The 14068-nt window shown below is 37.3% G+C and overlaps 1 long non-coding RNA gene across 1 annotated transcript; it reads left to right on the forward strand.

The window, feature by feature from the left end:
- The first annotated feature begins 5370 nt into the window (after positions 1–5370).
- Positions 5371–9670, forward strand: LOC149664090 (uncharacterized). The gene is made up of 3 exons (XR_016368449.1): positions 5371–5579; positions 8951–9473; positions 9553–9670. It is a non-coding gene; the product is annotated as an uncharacterized LOC149664090 (long non-coding RNA).
- Positions 9671–14068: the final 4398 nt, after the last annotated feature.

Raw genomic sequence — 14068 nt, forward strand, 5'->3', positions numbered from 1 at the left:
ATCGGCTTTATGGCTTAATTAGGGTCGGCTTTACGACTTGATTATGGTAGGCTTTATGGATTGTTTATGGTCGGCTTTGTGGATTGTTTATGGTCGGCTTTACGGATTATTTATGGTAGGCTTTACGGATTGTTTATGGTCGGCTTTACGGATTGTTTATGGTCGGCTTTATGGCTTGTTTAGGGTCGGCTTTAAGACTTGATTATGGTAGGCTTTACGACTTGTTTATGGTCGGCTTTATGGATTGTTTTTGGTCGGTTTTGTGGATTGTTTATGGTTGGCTTTATGGATTGTTTATGGTCGGCTTTTGGCTTGTTTATGGTCGGCTTTAAGGGTTGTAGTTACTGTCTTCTAAACACCACTTTCATCTGGTCTTTTTTCCATCCCACATGGACACCAGTGTGTACTTACTGGCTTCTACTCCTTCATCATCGTTAAGGTTAGCGATCGGCTAGGGTTACAAGAAACTTCTAGTTTCCCAATGGTGCAGTTTCCACCAAAGGTTCACGCAATTGTGCTGTTATTATCCATTACTAAGATTCGAAACCTTATGTACCGATTGGAGTAAGACAACAATGGGCGTATACTTCATTTCAAACGCCAATATTAGTCTAGTCTCTCAAGAATGTTCAATAGTTATTTTTAAATGTAACGCGCAATAAGGTTAATAATTATCAAAGAAAATATATAATATTAATTATATTTATTTTAATGTTTAAGATAATCTTAAACCGTTGTTACACTAGTGCACTTTAATAAAAACGCATTTTAGTTGGTAAGGAGTCGAGAAGCCAACATAATCCTTCATTACATTAACCGACTTAAAATGTAACTATCAGACTACTCTATTCTATTGTTGTCAAGGCCGACTGCAAAGCGGAGTTAGCATCTGAAGTTGGATAAAAGTCGGATTTCCGTTGTAAGTGCCAACTAGACCATAAACCGACAAATCTACCTCGAACCGACTCAACGCGGAAGAAGCTTCATTATAACGAAATTTGACATGTTTAGTATTGATCGGTAGGTAGTCGGATATGCCAACCTCTCGACCCTTGTTGTTATTTGATAAGAAACCCATGTAAGTTGGTAAGGAGTTGAGCAGCCGACCAAATCCTTTCTTACAACAACCGAAAAAAAATGTAACTATCAGCCAACTCTATTTGTTTGTTCTCACGGCCGACTTTAAAGCGGTGCTGGTATCTGAAGTTGGATAAGAGTCGGATTTTAGTTGTAAGTGCCGACTAGACCATAAACCGAAGAATCTACCTCGAACCAACTCAAACGCGGAAGAAGCTTCATTATAACTAAATCTGAAGTCTTTAGTATGATCGGTAGGTAGTCGGATATGCAGCCTCTTGTGCCTTGTTGTTATTTTGATAAAAAAAACCATGTTAGTTGGTAAGGAGTTGAGCGGCCGACCTAATCCTTTCTTACACCAACCGAAAAAAAAATGAAACTATCAGCCAACTCTATTTGTTTGTTCTCACGGCCGACTTTAAAGCGGTGCTGGTATCTGAAGTTGGATAAGAGTCGGATTTTAGTTGTAAGTGCCGACTAGACCATAAACCGATGAATCTACCTCGAACCAACTCAAAGGCGGAAGACGCTTCATTATAACTAAATCTGAAATCTTTACTATGATCGCTAGGAAGTCGGATATGCCGACCTCTTGTCCCTTGTTGTTATTTTGATAAAAACCCATGTTAGTTGGTAAGGAGTTGAGCAGCCGACCTAATCCTTTCTTACACCAACCGACATAAAATGTAACTATCAGCCAACTTAATTATCATTTTGTTTGTTCTCACGGCCGACTTCAAAGCGGAGCTAGTATCTGAAGTTGGATAAGAGTCGGACTTCAGTTGTAAGTGCCGACTAGACCATAAACCGACGAATCTACCTCGAACCGACTCAAACGCGGAAGAAGCTTCATTATAACTAAATCTGAAATCTTTAGTATGATCGGTAGGTAGTCGGATATGCCGACCTCTTGTCCCTTAATTGTTGTTATTTTGATAAAAACCCATGTTAGTTGGTAAGGAGTTGAGCAGCCGAACTAGTCCTTTCTTACTCCAACCGACATAAAATGTAACTATCAGCCAACTCTTTTTGTTTGTTCTCACGGCCGACTTTAAAGCGGAGCTGGTATCTGAAGTTGGATAAGAGGCGGACTTTAGTCCTAAGTGCTGACTAGGCCATAAAGCGAAGAATGCACCTCGAACCGACTCAATCGCGGAAGAAGCTTCATTACAACAAAATCAGAAATGTTCAGTGTGATCGGTAGGCCGTCGGATATGTCGACCTCTAGACCCTTGTTGTTATCCTTTATTTGATAGAAACGCATGTTAGTTGGTAACGAGTCGAGCAGCCGACCTAATCTTTCATTACATTAACCGACTTAAAGACAACTATCAGCCAACTCTATTTTATTGTTCTCACGGCCGACTGCAAAGCGGAGTTGGCAACTGAAGTTGGATAAGAGTCGGATTTTAGTCGTAACTACCGACTGGACCATAAACCGACGAATCTACCTCGAACCGACTCGAACGCGGAACACTCGTTCTACTGGGGCAGCAGACGACGCTAATTGGTCTACAGTAGACGACGCTAAATTGCCATTTCACCGCCTTGAATCTTTAACTTGATATTTTTCAATAACTATAACACTAAAATTTTTAAAAACTTCACTGGTGGGTCTAATTTTTGTTCAATTGTGTGTCTCGGTTGAAATTCTTTATTTAAGATACACTTTTTATTTATATTTTAGATGTTAGTTTCGACCAAGGCTTAAGTTGCCTTACTTAGGCAGATTAGTGAGTTCATGGATTAACTAACGCTATCCCTTAATTAATTCATGGTGAGCATAATGCAATGGGTGATTGTAAAAGCTTGAAGGATAGATGGATCAGTGAGGGAAATAAGGATTTTTTTAAAACTGGACCAGTGGCCTAGGTATTTTAATTAAAATTAGTTGATTTGATTTTAGTAGTATTTCAAAATTGTTCCTAGCTAATGAGTCTCGAAAGAAGTTTTACAAAGGTAAATTTCAGTTGTTAGATGTTGAATCAGTGTATCTGGGAAGACGGGTAAAAAAGGTTAAAGGACGGCTACAATCATGTGACTTTTATGGGTATTCTGTACCGTTTTTAGAGAGCCTTAAGTCTTTGGTTAAGGTTCCTGATGTAAATTTTTGGGTTCTTAATTCTCATGGTAGTGATAACAACGTAATGAAAGACTGGTGTGATGCTCTATATTTTAAAGAACACGAAATGTCTAAATCTTTGTCTTCAAATTATTCTTCACGTGGACGATATTGAGACAGTTAACCCTATTGGCACCCATAGAAAAATTCACAAACTAACTATATTCTCCTATGATATAGCAAATATTCCCCCCCAGTTTCGCTCCAGGCTACATGTGAAACAGCTTCTAGCGATTGCAAAGTCCGATGATATCAGGAAAGTAGGAATGAATAGTATCTTATCAGATTTCATTGTGACAATGAATGAATTTCAGCATGGGATAGATCTTTTAGGCAATGGTACAATTTTTAAAGCATTACTCGTTTGAACCCCTGCTGATACACCTGTTTTAACCAACTCTGGTGGTTAAAAGGAGTGGCATTCGCAAAGAAATGTTGCCGAACTTGTTTAGGCGAAAGGCCAGATATATTTGAGAAATTTAGAGAAGATGAGTTTACCCTAAGAACCACAGAGGACCATTTAGAAATGTGTGAAATATTAGACGAAATAAAAACTAAGGCAAATAGAAAAGATTGGAGTAAAGCCTATGGGATAAACCGTAAATCCGCTCAATTAGATCTCGATAATGTTAGTTTAGATACAGCGATTCATGACCCAATGCACGTGCTTTTGGAAGGCATTGTCTTATTAGAGATTAAGGCCATGTTGACTCATTTTGTTATTGTGGAGAAATGTTTTACTTTACAGTGGTTTAATACGCAATTGGAATGTTACGATTACTGTTATTTAGAATCAAACTCCAAACCAACTTTGATTGATCCCCAGGCGCTTTCTAGGAAGGGTCACATATCTTTAACTGCATCCTCTTGCCTTACGCTTTTAGAAATACTGCCTTTCATTTTAGCAACTAAAGTGCCACCCAATGAGAAAAAGCTTCTCTGCTTTAACTTATTAGCTAGAATAACTTTCTTAAGTACAAGTCCTTACGCTATGAAGGAAAGTTCCACAGAATTAGCAACAGCCATAAGTGACCATCACAAAATGTTTTTAATCGAATATCCTGACATTAATCTCACCCCCAAGTTCCATTACCTTATTCATTTTCCTAGACAGTTAGAACGTTTTGGACCGTTACGTCATCAATGGTGTATGCGATTTGAGGCGCATTTCAATGTGTTTAAGGGTCGCAAATGGGGTTCTTTTAAAAATATTGCACTCAGTATGAGTCGTTATCATCTTCTGCGAAGTTGCTATTTTCAAAGTAATACATTGGGTTCTCCAAATGAAAATTTTCTGTATAGCTGTGATGAGTTCAAAGTTTCTCGTGAAATTCAGGTTACCGATCTCGACAGAGATACAAAAATATTGATTGCCCCATGTCTAGAAGCTGAAAATGAACCCCCATTGCAAGTATTTTAGTTTTAAAAGAGCTGTGTGTGCATGGTCATCTATATAGACCTGGGATACGCATCGTTACTTCAAATTTGTCCAACAAGGCACCATCATTTGCGATAATTGATGAAATAATACCTTCTCAAAAATGTCATCTCTTTCTCATCAGGGAGGTTAAGAAATCAATTTACGTTCCGCATTTGAATAGCTTTCATGTAGAATTTTCTAGTCTCAGAAGTGTAGTTAGAAGGTTTGATTTGGAGAATCCCTGGCCATTAGCAACTAGGACCTTCGGACCAAATAATTATATAGTGAGCAAATATACTTGTTTCATTGAACACTTAAATAATACTAGATTTTAAGTTCAAAGGTGGGAATCAAATGATCTTATATCATATATTATTCTATCCACCAATAATTTTAAACAATTTTAAAGCTTAAATTGAATTTAAAAATAAAGATTTTAAAATAGTGTCAGAGTAATTGCTGTTAAAACAAATGTAGGTTTAAAATGCTGGACAGAAGGATGCTATAGGGGGAATGTAAAGAATGTAAAGGCGAATGTGAAGATTATGAAAAGCCAAGTTCTTCAGATGACAATAAGTGCATATACTGCGGATGCTTACCTACTAAACACGAAAAAGGTAACATTACTAGGTCTAAATCTATAGCTTAATTGTTAACAATTTTCTAGTAGTTCCAGAAAAAGTTGATTCGTTACCTAAGATGGACGCAGATAAAAATTCAAATGAAGTGTCAATTGGATTGATCGCTTCAGACTCACTTCAAGCAGATGCCTCACCGCCAGTGCCTATTATCAACATTCAAAATTCAAAACCAATGGAGAAAATTTTAACCAAGCAATTTTAAGTTAATGGTAGTTCAAAAAGTGACGTGACTAGTGCAAAAAATTCGATTCCGGGAGATGAAACACAAAGAACTATTATCGAAGTGGAAAAAGATACTACTGAATCAACATTCTTTAAGGTTCGTTAAACTTAATATCTTTTTATGGCACATAGAGTTTAGATATTAATGGACAGCTTATATTTCTTTTTTTGGGGGATATTTATAAATGATGCTTTCGTTTTTAACATTATTTTGTTATCCGTGGATGCTATGTCTATTAAAATTAATTTCTAAAATGTTTATTTTTAAAATTATTTTTTTTTACATGTAGGGTTTTGAATTGCCTAAATTTTCTCCCATCATGTTGTGCGCTTTAGAAACTGGAACGTTAGAAGATAATGGATATGGGGACACATAGGCGTAGAGTTTCGAAAATGTTTGGTGGGGCCCGGCCCAACCGGCCTGGACCAATACATAGATAGCATCATGCATGATGCATGCATATGATGCATATGATGCATATGATGTATATAAATTCCTAACGAATATTAAGTTCTAAATTTATATATACTACATTATATATTATATTTATTAAGTATATCCATGTAATATGTTTTCCTCTAAAGATAATCTTGGCCGTTTTAAAACAAATTTATCCGTATTTAAGCATTACAAGGCGAATGTAAAAATGCTTACAAAAATTTCGAGACCACTTTCAAAACTCGGGAAAATCACCAACTTAGAAAACCATATTAGCGACTTAACCCATAAGACTAATTTATACTTGTGCCTCGAAAAACATTTTGAAAATTGTTTATCAACTCTATGGAGTTTTACCAGCGCCGCACCTTAACAGGGGTAGTAGATGTTTAAAGAAGGATTATCAGCCCGAGCCTTTAACGTACGTTCAGACGAGAGTGCGGCAGAGGGTTTTTTAACGGGTATCTATAATGCGCGCCGTCTTGTTTTTCCCTATCGAGGACAAATTGAATTCCTTTTCCGAGTATTCCCCCATTTATTGCGTTCCACCGGACCTAAGCCGTTCCACAGCGCGCCTATTTCTCTCAGATTTCGCATCCTGCCGCCATCATCCTTGATTCGGCTTTGAATTGCACTAAAATCTAGAAGTCCGGTAGACTGTACTGCGCATGACACGCCGATAACTCTTTCGCAATTTCTGTCTCCCATCAAATCCCTCTTAAAGCATCTAGTATCCCTGGCCTTACATTCGTCGCACTATTCCAAAAGCGGATTATGCTTCACACAAAGTACGTAAGTCCCAATTTTCCATGGCTTTGGCCATATATTTCATGACATTCTCGAAGTAAAAACTAAACAGACGAACAAAAAAGCTTTTAACCAATCATAAGTCCCCTAACCGTAGATAGCCTCTTTAACGCCAGACCAATCGGCGACGGCTATTACTATTTTCTTGCATGGGACCTCGACTCGACCTCGCCGTCGACATAACCAGGAAGCTCGGTAGGCAAATTTGCGGTGTCGTTCGTTAGTCGTAATATTATATTCAACGTTTTAAAGCTCAAGTTTCGAAAATTTCGAGTCATTTAACAAGTCTTCAACTAAATATTATAAGAATTTTTTTAATTTCAACAGAAAAATAGCTCTGTGAATAATAGTAGACTCGAAAACTACACTAAGCCTCGGCTAGGTATCGGCGGTATCCCGATTCCCGACCCTCCAGCGGCTGCGCTCGACGTAGCCACGAGAACAGAATAAAATCCTCGTAAAAAACAGATACACGGCGTCTTAAATAGTCTAAGCAAAAGCTACCCAGATTGATAAGATCTTCGTGCCTCGCTCCCCCAAAAAATCTTTGGTATTGTGTATAGTTTTAACTAAAGAATATTCAGTCTTTATATTAGTTCCTTTTTATGTACCTGGTAAATCGGTTCTTAAAGCGGAAGGATCGCCGCCCTACCGAATTATAATCCTCCGCATAAAGGGGGGGTTCTTTCCCAGGAGTTGGAGAATATCGTGTAGCTCCTCCAGGCACAAAGGCACCTTCAGACTATACTAGACTAGAGCATGCAAAAAACGGGTTATTTTCAGAAGACCAGTTGCACTTTTCAATCCCATCCCTCATTCCTTCCATTATTTGTGTCAACGGTCAACGAAATTGTTGTAGTATCTAAATTTATTTCACGTGAAAACCATGAAAACCAGCCAATCTGGTTAGGATGGGCTGCCAGCCGCTGCTGACTTGACCGTTAATTCACTTTTTCAACGAAATGGAAAAAAAATCTCTTAGAAACTACACTTTTTAGCCACATCGTATGATATGCATCTACGATGTGGACATTAGTATGACCTGCCTTGTTGGCGGTGGCATTATAGGAGTATCTCTGTACTGCCTTTGGCAGTATAAAATTTTTCTTTCCTCATTGAAGGGAGAGTCAATGGGAGCTGATGGGAGAGGATTGTGGTGAGGTGATATTTTTCGTTCGTCATTGAAGTAAGAGTTAATATGAGATGATTAAGCATTGCATTAAATTTAACTAGTAAGGTTAAGCATTGTTTGGTTCACATTTGCTCTATGTTTCAAGCGAGAGTGAGAGGATTATGGTATAGCCTTAAAATGGAAGGTTTATTACTCCCTTTAAAATTCCTATCACCCGTCGACAAGTATTTCACGCTTTCAATCCCACTCCCCTATATCAACATTCAAAGAAATCGTGGGGAATTTTAAAAGCAAAAGCTTCTCGGAACCGGGTTATAACAATTATAACATAAGTAAATTTCAAGTTTTCTGTTTATGTCGCACTATTACAAATATAACAGAAGTAAATTTCAAATTCTCTGTTTATGTCGCACTATTTCAATTATAACATAAGTGAATTTATTGAAGTAAGAATAACTAAGTTGTTAACGATGTGGCTACTATTATGGCCCAGCCCTTGGGTCGTCTTGTTCACATTTTACAGAACAAAATAAAACTACTCTGTTCGGAAAACACTGCTCTGTAGTGGTTTTAATGGTTTTTTTGCGGTCAGTTAAACGCAAAAATTATTTTTATGAGGTCACTATCTTCATGATTTCGGTATTATGGATGACAAATTTTTGGAGGGGCCCGTGGCCACTTCTAAACTTTTTGGGGGCTCGCGCCCCACGGGCCTATAGAACTCTACGCCTATGTGGGGACACGTTTATTTCTGAATGTGCTGTTCTCTATGTTAAGTATCCCGATTGTTCGAATAAATGCGCCTACAGAAATATTGGTTTGTCAATGGTGCAAAAGTATCCCTCATTGGAAAGGAGCGGAACAACAGCTTATGTTAGTGAGATAATTCAAATCAGCAACTGCCGGGATGGGTGACTGGGTCAGTTGTCCCTCGGCCTTTACTTTTAGGGGCGCCGGGAGGGGGGAAATTCGTTCATTTTATCTCTGCCTGGGTTATCAAACACTCTTGACGACCCTGATTCAAATTGCCGGATTTAATGTGATAGTTTTTCATCTGATATTTTGAATAATTTAAGTAATCTTTATTTAGAGGCAATTTACTAAGTCGCTGAGCTTACGAATAAGGAAAGAAAGAGGAAAGAGGAAATGTGATTCCAAAGACCCAAATGGTTTCTGAAACTTGCTAAAATTGATTTAAATAACAGCGTTACTGATGAACATAACGCGTTCACATCGAAATAAAATGAAGAGAGCTTAAATAATGGGCAAAAATCATTAAATAACAAAACTAAAACTGTAATGAAAAGTAATGCAAGGTAAGATAGGAGTATTCGTGTGCTGTGTTTTAAACACGAGCTTGAAAAGTTAAAAGCTATTGTTCGTTTAAGTTACTCAAGGCAGAACTTCACTGGCAACCCTTTGTCAAAAATAAGGAAGTAGAGCTCCTTGCTAAGCTAAAAAAAGACTGCAATCAAAAGGACAGAGACTGGTGTTCAATTAGAGCAATTTTAAGGGAGACATTCACAAATCGAACACAATTTCTTCATTCAAATAAGGAATTTGATTTCAGCGCACTAATCGACAAGTATCACTGTTTTGATCATTGGAAAGTTGTATATTACGTTCTTCCTGTTTTTATATGTATGTACATCATGTTTTGAATGTTTTTGCTTCGAATATATTTAAAAATAGTTTGTCTTGGAGTTTCGTCTTACAATTGGAACAAAATCCTACGAAGAGTGCAAGAGAAACTTAGAAAAGTTTGTGCAAGTACTTATTGCTCTGTCAGAAGTAGAACTTACGCTTAAGGTCTGCTGAGGTTCATTCAAGGGAAGTTGAAAAGGAAAATCAAGTTATTTTTATTTATTATTCTGATAATTATCAAACATATCAGCATAGTGAAACATTGTGAATCGATTTTGAATTTTAATTTATTAGAAAACAATTTCCTGGATATTTCATTATGCGCATAGGTCTTATAATTAGTAGAAACTTTTATAAAAACGTCATTTTCCTTTTCAACCTCCCTTTATCATTTAGGCTTATGCATTTTCTCATATCATATCTTTATTAATTTTTTAGGGCGAGGAAAGAACTTTTGAAGCCTTCAAACAATTTGAGAAGAGAATCGGCATTTTTCAAACTCGTGGAGCGAAATCTCTACCAGTAATCATACACGTAGAAGTAAGTGAAATAATAAGGATTTGTGAGCAAAGGATGAGCTAATTTTGAGAAAGTACAGTCCCGGACAAAAGTTTCTGGACATTTTCATTTGGGCACCATTTTGTTCCTATTTGAGCTAGAGTAACAAAATAGGACTTTCTAAATAGGTTTATTTCTCAAAATTATTTGAAAATTACAAATGACACTGTGGCGCTAATAGGGCGTAAGCCATAGCGGAAATAGTAAAGCCCCCCGATAATGACGTTACGAAACAATGCTTAAAATGGATCAACAATGCTATCGTTGCACGCGTCTTGTCACGTAGAATCCGAAACTGTTTTCAAATTGTAAATCAGTTCAGAAAATCAAAAGTTCTGACAAAAAACGTGACGTTCAAAACAATAGCAAATAAGCCTAACGATTATTTATTTCTTCTATTTCCAACTTAGCTCAGTAGTAAAACATTACGATTAGAAAAACAAGATGTTCCAGCCCAAGTATTCTTAGGTCCACACTGACATATGAGAAATGGGAACTTATGAATTAGACTCAGTCTTGGGAAGTGGAGGGTTGTTGGTGGCGGTTTGTAAACGTCTAAATATTTAGAGATTTGGATATGTTTAAAGATTTTTAATGATTTACTAGTTGCTTATACAGTGGGTGGATATTTGGGGATAATTCTTTTGACGGATATTTTACGGCAGACGGCGTCATGTGTTGAATCGCTATTAAAAGTTGGACGAGCCGTGGTATTGAATGATGGACAGTGTTTCATGAATATACTTTGAGAAAGTTTAAGGAGCAAAATAGGTGGCATGACTAAAATACAGGTGTAACAGAGATAGTTTATGGAGCAAAATAGGTGGCATGACTAAAATAGAGGTGTAACAGAACTTATTTGACGTTCGGTAATTAATGTTTGGACGCTTGAGAATTGGATGTTGAGAAAGGCTCTGAAAATAATATTGTGGGAGTAATATTTCGACGGCAAATTCATGAGGATGGTTGAGAAGACATATTGTTCAATTCAAAGTGGATGAGAATGGTTTGAATTATAATAATATATATATCTACAGGTTAAATTATTCGCAAGTTCTTATGACATGAAAATATTTTACGACGTGGATAATTTTAACGTATTTCCCGCTTTCTCGGCTTTACTCTTGCAAGTTTTCTTATTCCCAGCACATTTTAAACGTGATAACTATCCCTTTAAACTTTACTTAAGAATTTGGTTTTTAGAAAATTATGGCTGTTTTTGGAACATAGAGCAAAAAAAAGAGAGAGGCCCTACAAACGATAAAAATCACAGCGTTTGCAATTGTGTCGTGTTTCAGCGTATGAAGGTTGCTCTATATATTTTTTAGCTTAGAGTAGAGCAGTTTCAAGGATCATCGGAAAACAATCAGACTCAATAGCCCATACTTTTCCTGCTATAATATAGTCGGTAGTAGCCTTGGTTTGTGACATTGAGAATTTAATACCTCAATTTTACTATCGTTAATTTGGCAAAAAACTAAATTGAGTCTGCTTCCATTATTAACCTTGACTATTTGCCCTTAAATAATTTGATATTATTCTTTTGTAGTTTAAAGTTTACGTTTCATAATCTATATGGATAGAGGGACACTTAGATTTACACAATAATCTAAGACGCCTTGGATTTTTTACTTGAAATGGGAAATTTAACGGGCGCCCATGTAAAGAGTTAAATACCATTTTCTTGCCCTCTCAAAGGTTGAAGCTTCTCCAAGGTTTTTCGGATGGAAATTTTATTTTATTTATGTATTTTTTCGCAGATGAAGTTTTACTGAGATTATATCATGAATATTTGGGAGAATTCCAACTTGAATATTTAGAATAGAAAATCCATCTTCAATCTTTAGTATTTACAGAGTAGCAAAAAAAACAACCGGCGTTGCCCATCGAGATATATTATTACATTTCAGGCCGCCATTTTAAACGAAGGTGGCAAATCGAGCTTCAAAAGACATGAAGTCAGTCTTACGGAAATTGGGAACCAGTGTTTTAAATGTTATAGATTCGGTTGAAACACGTAGACGCCGCCATTTTTCAAGACGATGAGGAATTGAAAAAAATCTAAGAGCCCGCCTACTGCCTTTGAGTACCGTCCCTGCAAAATTTCATACCTCTAGGTAAAGCTGTTTGGACTCGGAGTAGATTATCAGTCAAATACCTCTAGGTAAAGCTGTTTGGACTCGGAGTAGATTATCAGTCAAATAGTAACTATAGATGTTAAGCAATTATAGATGTTAAGCATACAAGCTACTGAGGTTTCCGTAGGCGTCCTTGTGATTTAAATTAAAATTTCGAGTTTAAAATTAAACTTGTTGTCTTAGATTAGTGGTGTCTTTCAAGTTTGAGTAATAAATGGTTTAGATAACACTTTAGGACGCGGGTTTGATTTGTTGGTTTTCGAGTATTGTTTCCGGTTGTAGTATACTTTTGACGGTTTATTTACTTTTGCTAAAAACGCGATAGAGGTTTGCGTGCAGTTCAATGTCGCCATTTCGGTTATTGGAAGTAATTAGGTTTTAAATAAGATCACAGGGCAACTTGTGTAATGAATTTTAAAGAGCTATACGATTATATTTAATGCTTTTTTTATTAAAACTTGATCAATGAAAAAACAGTTGACATCGCCAGTTATTATTTCAGTATTAACATGTGTGGACACCTTTCCACTTAAACCAATAATTATCCGTTATAAATAATTCCTACGATATTTATAATACAAGATTTTAAGAAAATTTTAATCAAATCTAATATTAGATCTAAACATGTAAAAAATTACACAAAACCAATTAAAGTTTTTACCTGACGAAGTTAACGGTCTAATAATGTGACCAATATCCCTGGTTTTCGTAAACCTCCCGAACTCTACTAGGCATTGAATGATGATACGCCTGGAATAGTTCCACGTTCAACTTGAGATCGCGCCAAGCATTTTGTACCGCTTCCAACAACTCAGCAGGGTTCCTGACGTTGACATGGTCAACTTTCCGAACCATCTCTGCCCACAGGTTTTCGATTGGGTTCAAGTGACAACCTTTTGAAGGCCAATTCATCACCTTCATGAGAAATTAACGGTTGCAACGTATAAAATAGAGATTAAATCAGTCTAATGAATTACATTGTTAACTACAGGGACAAGATATTTACCGTAAAACCATGAACCGCACTAAGCCTTTCCAGAGCTTGAGTGGTCACTCTTTCCGTGTGGATCGGAGCTCGGTCGTGCATAAAGATGAAGTTCCCGTCGGGGAACCGCTCCAATATGCTAGGAAAACAATCGTTCTCCAGGAGTTGGACATATCGTTGGGCATTGTTCCGTCCTTCGATATGAACCAAACACCCGGAATTCGTTGCCGATAGCCAGCCCCAAACGTTGATTGAGAAACGGCCGCTGCGTTGGACCTCGGCGATGTAAGGCTCATTGTAGCGCGTGCAGGCAGGTCTCCTCACCCATATCTTTATAACATTAAAGAAATATAAATATTTGAATACTCAAGTTCACTGATAATTATATTAATAAACTATGTTGATCTTATTCTGTAATTCATCTCAATAAATGAAATTACCTGCCCATTATGTCCGACGACGAAACTTTTCTCGTCCGTGAAAACTACTCTTTCCCACTGCTCTAGTGTCCAATTTAACTGTAAACGAGAAAATTCTAGCCTCCCTCGTCGGTTCATGGCGCTCAACTTTTCTTTAGGACACGCGATCCTTCCATGAAGGCCTTGACTTGCCAAGGCTCTTCGTACGGTCCTCACACTTGTCTGCAGCTCAAGTTCCGTTCTAACAAGCCGCGCTGTTAGAAATGGCTGTGCCCTGCTTGTCCTTCCAATTAGTCGAACTTCTCTATTGGTTAAAGCCATGGTCGTCCTCCTCTTTGCCTATCAGCTCCACCGTTAAACTCGTTATTTCTGTCGAGGTCAATCCAAGTAGCCACTGTCGTAGGTGAAACATTTAACTGCCGAGCGATTTCGCGATTACAAAAACCTTGCTCATGAAGTTCAAC

Source organism: Phalangium opilio, unplaced genomic scaffold, assembly GCF_054372755.1.
Source record: "Phalangium opilio isolate 3A_F unplaced genomic scaffold, DU_Popi_V2 ptg000061l_1, whole genome shotgun sequence".
NCBI classification, from domain to species: Eukaryota; Metazoa; Arthropoda; class Arachnida; order Opiliones; family Phalangiidae; genus Phalangium; species Phalangium opilio.